This window comes from Oryctolagus cuniculus, chromosome 1 (assembly GCF_051225735.1).
Source record: "Oryctolagus cuniculus isolate XC-2025 breed Fujian yellow rabbit chromosome 1, ASM5122573v1, whole genome shotgun sequence".
NCBI classification, from domain to species: domain Eukaryota; kingdom Metazoa; phylum Chordata; class Mammalia; order Lagomorpha; family Leporidae; genus Oryctolagus; species Oryctolagus cuniculus.
In genome coordinates, this window is record NC_142867.1 from 130,267,696 (window position 1) to 130,274,519 (window position 6,824).

General features: G+C 39.4%; 1 pseudogene; it reads right to left on the reverse strand.

The window, feature by feature from the left end:
- Positions 1-4,146: 4,146 nt before the first annotated feature.
- LOC127488069 (NIF3-like protein 1 pseudogene) lies at positions 4,147-5,273 on the reverse strand (annotated as a pseudogene).
- Positions 5,274-6,824: the final 1,551 nt, after the last annotated feature.

Genomic DNA, 6,824 nt, shown 5'->3' on the forward strand with positions numbered 1-6,824 from the left:
CTAGTCAAATATAAAATTTCTTAATCATATTTAAATTTTGAGTTACTTAAAAATAAAATAAAAAAGCAGAAAGAAACCTTATTTTGTAATTAAAGATTTGAAAGTTTTATTTGAATTTCCACTTGAAAAATGTGGTATGGCACACATTGGTATCCATAAAATGGGTAGTAACATGCATGCAAGATATTCTGAAAAGGAAGATTCACTGCATTAGTAGTTCCTCTAGGCCCATTACATCTCTTTTTGTAAATAATGATTCATTGGAAATCAACCACATCTATTTACTTAAATCCCTTTAACTCAGGAACCTCATAGTACAAAAGTTCTCAGATGTTGTCACAGGCTTGTTCTAGCTTTACTTGCAGCTTGGTATAGAGAATTATAATTCTTTTTTTTAAAACATTTTCTTTATTTTGAGTTAGAGTTACAGTGAGAAGGAGAAACACAGAGAAAGGTCTTCTGTCCACTCGTTCACTCCCCAGAGAGCCGCTGCAGCTGGAGCTGTGCTGATCTGAAGCCAGGAGCCAGGAGCTTCCTCTGGTCTCCCAATGGGTGTGGGGGCCCAAGGACTTGGGTCATCTTCTGCTGCTTTCCCAGGCGACAGCAGAGAGCTGTATTGGAAGTGGAGCAGCTGAGACCTGAATTGGCACCCATATGGGATGCTGACGCTTCAGGCTAGGGTATTAACCCACTGTGCCACAGCGCTGGCCCCGAGAATTATAATTCTTAAAAACATACAGCTGCTGAAAACCCAATGAGAGCATTTCAGGCATGGAAAGCCAAGACACTGTGGCAAAAAAAAATTATCTACATGAAGGATCTCTGTGAGTGTGATCCCAGTAGAAAGAAGGGGCCATCAAAGAAGGATGGGAAAGGCAGTAGGAGGTGGGACAACCTGGGGTTGGGAGGGTGGGTATGGGAGGAAGAATTGCTATATTTCAACAGTTGTACCTATGAAATTTATATTTATTAAATAAAAGCTTTCTTATAAAAATAAAGATATAGGGTGTATCCCCTAAGAAGCTAAAAGGGCCAGGGAGGCATCAGCACCCTATCCTGCAGCACAGACTTTGGCACCTGGGGAAATCTGGCAGAGCCTGGCAAGATGAGGCACCCCCAGCCTCCAGGACCTGCTTGGAAGCTGAGATACCTCAGGCAGCCCCAGAGTTCTCGGGTCTAATCTCAGAGCTGGACACCATTGCTGATCTTGATGCCTTCAGTTCCAGCATCTAAGGCAGCCCACAAGGTGGCCAATGGTCCAGGTGACTTCCTGTGTCCCCATGCCAACCCACTTCCCAAAGCCAATGCACCACAAGAAGATAAAAAGATAAACTTATTTTAAAATAGACAGTTTTGAGAACAGGTGCAAAGTCACAGCACCATTAAATCACAAACAGATTTAGGTTTGCTCGCTGTTTCTCAGTCCTCCCCTTCCTCCCTGCTCCCATGACTGCATATTTTGCTGCTATTCTGATGGGGAAAAATGCAAAATGCCTGTTTTCTCTTTTGTGGTTTGAAGAGTTATCTAGAGCTGGACTTGGGATCAAATCCAAGGTTTTCTTTTTCTGTGCAGTGTTTTAGCCATTACATCTAAATGCTTGACTGTGAACATCACTTTTCCAGGCCTTCCTGAGAGGGTGCAGTTTATTTTCACAAGTACTACTCAGGTATTATCTTTCATCATAAAGCACAGCCACTGTGGCATTCAGCTCATTTTTTATTTGTAGACAATAAAAATTCATTTGATCTGCCTTCTATATTTGATTTTTCCACTTAATATGTGTCAAATGGTACATTTTCAGCATTTTGTCTGTTTTCCTCCTTTTACAAATTTTACACTAGGACAGAAGGACCAATCCATGGCGGTTACTCATAAAGCCTCTATTAGACTTCAATAACTGACTGATGTTTTCTGAATTTTTTTTGCCAAGTTGCGGTTTTTTCTCAAACTAAGCCACAAGCCTTCCACATGTATCACCACAGTGACACCTAGAAGTTTAACAAAAATTTGCTTGAAAATGGGATATTTTCAGAATTGGTGACTAATGATGGCACCATTCAAACACAAAAGGGCTTGGGCTCTCTGTTTCTCTGAGCATTTCAGTTACTCAAGTGTATATAAACCCTGACAGTTCATGTGAATGCAAATTCTGCCATTTAGGGTTAGAAGTAAGTGTAGGGCTAGATATAGGATGAGTGTTAGGGTTATTATCAGGACTAGGATGAGAGCTAGGATTGGTGTTAAGGTTTAGAATGAGCATTATTATTAAGGCTATTGTTAGGGTTGTGGTTAGGGTAAGATTTAGAGCTAGGTTTACATTTAGTGTCAGTGTTAGTATTAGGTTTATAGCAAGAGTTGGGGCTAGTTTTAGGATTAGGGTTCTGTTAAGTTTAGGCTTAGGTCTAGGTTAGATTAAAAGCCATGGTTATGGTTATGGTTAGGGCTAGGTTTAGGGTTAGGGCTACACATAGAGTTATGTTTAGCTTTAGGGTTAGAATAAGGATTAGGTCTAGGACTAGGGTTATATTTACATTAGATTTGTGATTAGAGTTATAGATAGGGTGAAGGCTATTGTTAGGCCTAGGGATAGAGCTAGGATTAGGGATAAGTTTAGGTGTAGGGCTAGGAATAGAGTTAGAGCTGTGGTTTTATAAACATTTTACATATATAATATATATATTTTATATATATAGTTATAAATATATATGGTTATATGTGGTTATATATCTATATATATAATATATAGAGAGAGCTGTCGTTATATATAATATACAGTTATAGTTGAAGTTAGGGTCATCATCACTAGGATGAGGCTTAGTCTTTGGTTAGCATGATGGTTAGTTTAAGGCTAGTGTTAGATATAGCATTAAAGTTAGCATCGGGACTATGGTCAAGTTCACACTGAAGGCTAGTTTGTTTTAGGGTTAGGCCTAAGCAGAAAGGTAGGACTAGTGTTGGGGTGAGATTTAAAATTAGTTTAAGATTAGGGTTATATTTAGTTCTATGGTAAATTTTAGAGTTAGAGCCAGAGTTAGGACTATGGTTAGAGCTAGTGTGATAGTTAAAGTTAGGACTATGGATAGGTTTTAGGCCAGGGTTAGGGTTAGGGTTAAGGCAGGGTTAAGTTTAAGTTTTGGTATTAGTGTTAGGGTTAGAGTTGGGGCTCAGATTAGGATTAAGGTTAATGCTTGAGTTATTAAGGCTAAAGATAGGGATGGGATTCGTGCTAGTGTTAGAGTTTAGATTGGGTTAAAACACCATGTTGGGATACAATTAGGATTTTGGATAAGTATAGAGTTAAGGTAAGGTTATGGTTAAGATGAGGGCCAAATTTAGGGTTAATGCTTTGTCTAAGGATAGACTTAGTATTAGACTTCAGAATTGGTTTAGATCTAGGATTAGGTTTAGGCTAGGGCTAGGACCAAGGCTAGGGCTAGGGCCAGGTAAGGATTAGGGCTTGGACTAATGTTATAATTTGGTTTACTTTTATAAAATGAAAAGCAATAAAGACATAGTAACATGAATAGCAATCATATTTAAAAAAAAATTCCTCCTAATAAATCTCATGTTGATTCTAAAACTGAGGTGAAAGACTGAAGTTTAGGTGGATCTACAGAACATGGACACAGAGACAGACCATATCATCCCAAACTGGCTACTGCCTAAAAATAGGTGTTTAATTCCAAGTTTTTAAAGGACATTTTGAAACTAACCAATGGCAGAGATATCTAGGTTAACATATCCCAACTATAATTAAACTAAGGAAAGAATTACTTGGTTACTTCCCCAGAAACTTTAGTAAACTGATTTTAGTTGATCTTTCTTAATATTTGCTCTTCATTATAGTAGTTCAGTTATTTCATTATGAACTAGAAAACATTTGTTGAATCAGATAAACTAGAAAGATAATATACGGGCTGTTCAAAAGGTTTGCAGAAAATGGAGTTAAAAGTTTTTATTTTGTGAATTTTTTAAATCTATGGAGTTTTCTCAAAATAAACATTTCCATGAACTTTTTGAAGCATCCTCATACATCTTAAGATACTCTTCTAGAAAGATATATCGAATCCACTGACTCATGTTACACATCCACAGGAGTGGAGATGCAATCTGTAGGTTGTATCACCTTGATGTTTCTGTATGCCTTATACCACACAAAGAAGATCCCTATCTGCTTCTGACAGGATAATATTAATCTGATTCTCCAAGTGGGCACCCACCCAGCATATCACAAAGGTCAGAAAGAAAGCCTCATTCACTGTTACTGTGTTCACAGAGGATGGCATTTATTCCTTGGGAAGTAGCATCCAGACCATCATGATGGAACATCCCTCCTGTGAGGTACAGGTCTGCTTCCACACCCTGCAGGACATTGCTCCCAGAACCAGCACACAGGGCCACAGCTTTGACTCATGATGCTAAGGTCCTTCCTACCCCAAGAGCTAATTGAATATGAGTTAGTTTGAGGTTTCTTTTGATTTGCTCAATTATGGTTGCCAGGGCAACAGATTCATCCAGGGTGCATGATCCACCCATTCCAGTATGTAGGGCAAAGGCTTCTGCAGTGACAGAATTTCAGTTCTCTGGTAAAGTTATCCATTTTAAGAGAGCTGAGCCACCACCTGCATCAAAGTCTTCTCAGTACAATTCAGGCTGATCCTTATTTTTCTCCTCATCAATCCTAGCAGAAAAAGAAGTAACAGGAACACCTTCAGCTTCTCTCACTGCAGACACAACTTTGTTCATATCTTGGGTATGCTTAATGTTGAATTGTACTCAGTGGTTCCCTCTATAGGATAGCTTTGGAAGGATATATATACCTGGATGTGCAGGCTCCAAGACCTTTGGAAAGCCAGTTTTTCAATCCCTGGGGTGCAGCATCATAGGCTGTGTGAAGAGAGTAGATGCCAACTCTGTTCTCCAAAGCCCGGAACACCAGGTGCTCCTCTCAGGACATCCAGGTAATAGGCTTTATGTGTAGGAAGATAGGTGGAAGGTAGGAAAAGATGAGATCTGCCTTCTTATGCAGAGCCTCCTCCATCACCTGCTCAGTCAAGTCATTGGTCAGGAAGAGTGCATTTATAGTTTGTGGTGGGCTTGGTTCCACCAGCAATCCAACATTGTCCCAACTCTCAGCAGAAGACAGGGGTGCAAAGTCATTCAAGGAGGAAATGAGAGTCTTCAGACCCATAAAGGAATAGGAAGAATTGCAGTTCAGAGATTGGATAAACCAGACTGTCATGGGGACCAGGCGTAAGCAAGATGACAACATACAGCAATTGGGCAAAACTCAATTTGAGTCCAGGTACATCTCCATAGCCTTTAATCTGTCTTTTTACATTGGCTTTTGTTTTCTAAATATCATTTTTCAAGTTGTTGTATATTTGGATTGCAGAACAATTTGTAAGATGAATTTTTTAACGTGCATTGCCAAAAATGTTCTGAGTGAAGCTAATTGTCAACTTTATTAAGGAGGATTGCTTTCTGTCCACCTAGTGTAAAAATAAAATCAAGTAATGAAAAAACAAGATTACAAATGTAAAGACAAAGAAACAGAAAGATCTGAAATTAGACCTGATAGAAAATGAGTAGTCCAACAAAAATCCCATTATGTTGATTTAACTCATGGCTGGCTTGTACTACTACCATATACAAATAAAAAAGAATGAATGCTGCAGGTTTCATTTGAGATTAATCAAGTGTGACATATTATTTGAACAGCTACCAAGAAGCATTCAAGATGGAGAAGAAACTATAGTCTAAAGGTCATGGAAGACGTTCATACTGGAAAGAGAAGTGTCTGATTACAGATGGCAAAATCAGGCAGAATCAGAGATTGGAAAGAATGGGAGATTAGAGGGAATAACTAGATGGGTAATGTTAAGGAGAATGCAAATGGTTTCAGGAGGAAAATACAAGAAACCATCAGTGGAGTTCTGATAGAAACAGAGAGGAATTACCAGGGGAAAATCATGTAGAGTACTTTCAAATACGACAAAGAAAAATATTTGAATGGGCATTATGCATTTAGTGTAGTGGTTATGATGCCTATTTTTTTTTTTTTTGGACAGGCAGAGTTAGACCGTAGGAGAGAGAGATAGAGAGAAAGGTTTTCCTCCCATTGGTTCACCCGCAAATGGCCACTAGAGTCGTCACACTGTGCCAATCTGAAACCAGGAGCCAGGTGCTTCCTCCTGGTCTCCCACATGGGTGCAGGGGCCCAAGCATTTGAACCATCCTCCACTGCCTTCCTGAGCTACAGCAGAGAGCTGGACTGCAAGAGGAGCAACCGGGACAGAACCGGCACCCCAACCAGGACTAGAACCTGGAGTACTGGTGCCACAGGCTGAGGATTAGCCTAGTGAGCTGCGGTGCTGGCCTATGATGCCTATTAAGATACCCTAGTTCTACTTTACAGTACCTGGATGTGACTTCCAGAATCAATTAATTAGGCTTCTACCACACCTGTGAGAGACTGGGACTACATTTCTGGCTCTTGTATTCACTCATGGCTCAGGTCTGGCTGCTGTGGGTGTGGAGGAATGAATTGATGCAAAAAAGTGTTCTCTCTACCTATATGTCTCATTCTACCTAGCTCCCTTTCTCTTGAAGGTAAAAATATTTTTTAGACATGACAAAAGATTCAATTAATGCAATGATTAGGGAATAGCCTTTGGCTCTGACTATAATTTATGTTACTGGTAAGTGTTTCAGGGCTTCAATTAAGACTAATTTGAGTAGGTAAAAGTTCAAATGTATAATAGAATGATTTCCCTGAAAATATAACATTAAAAAGTGTCTGTGCAACCTACATTAATAGACT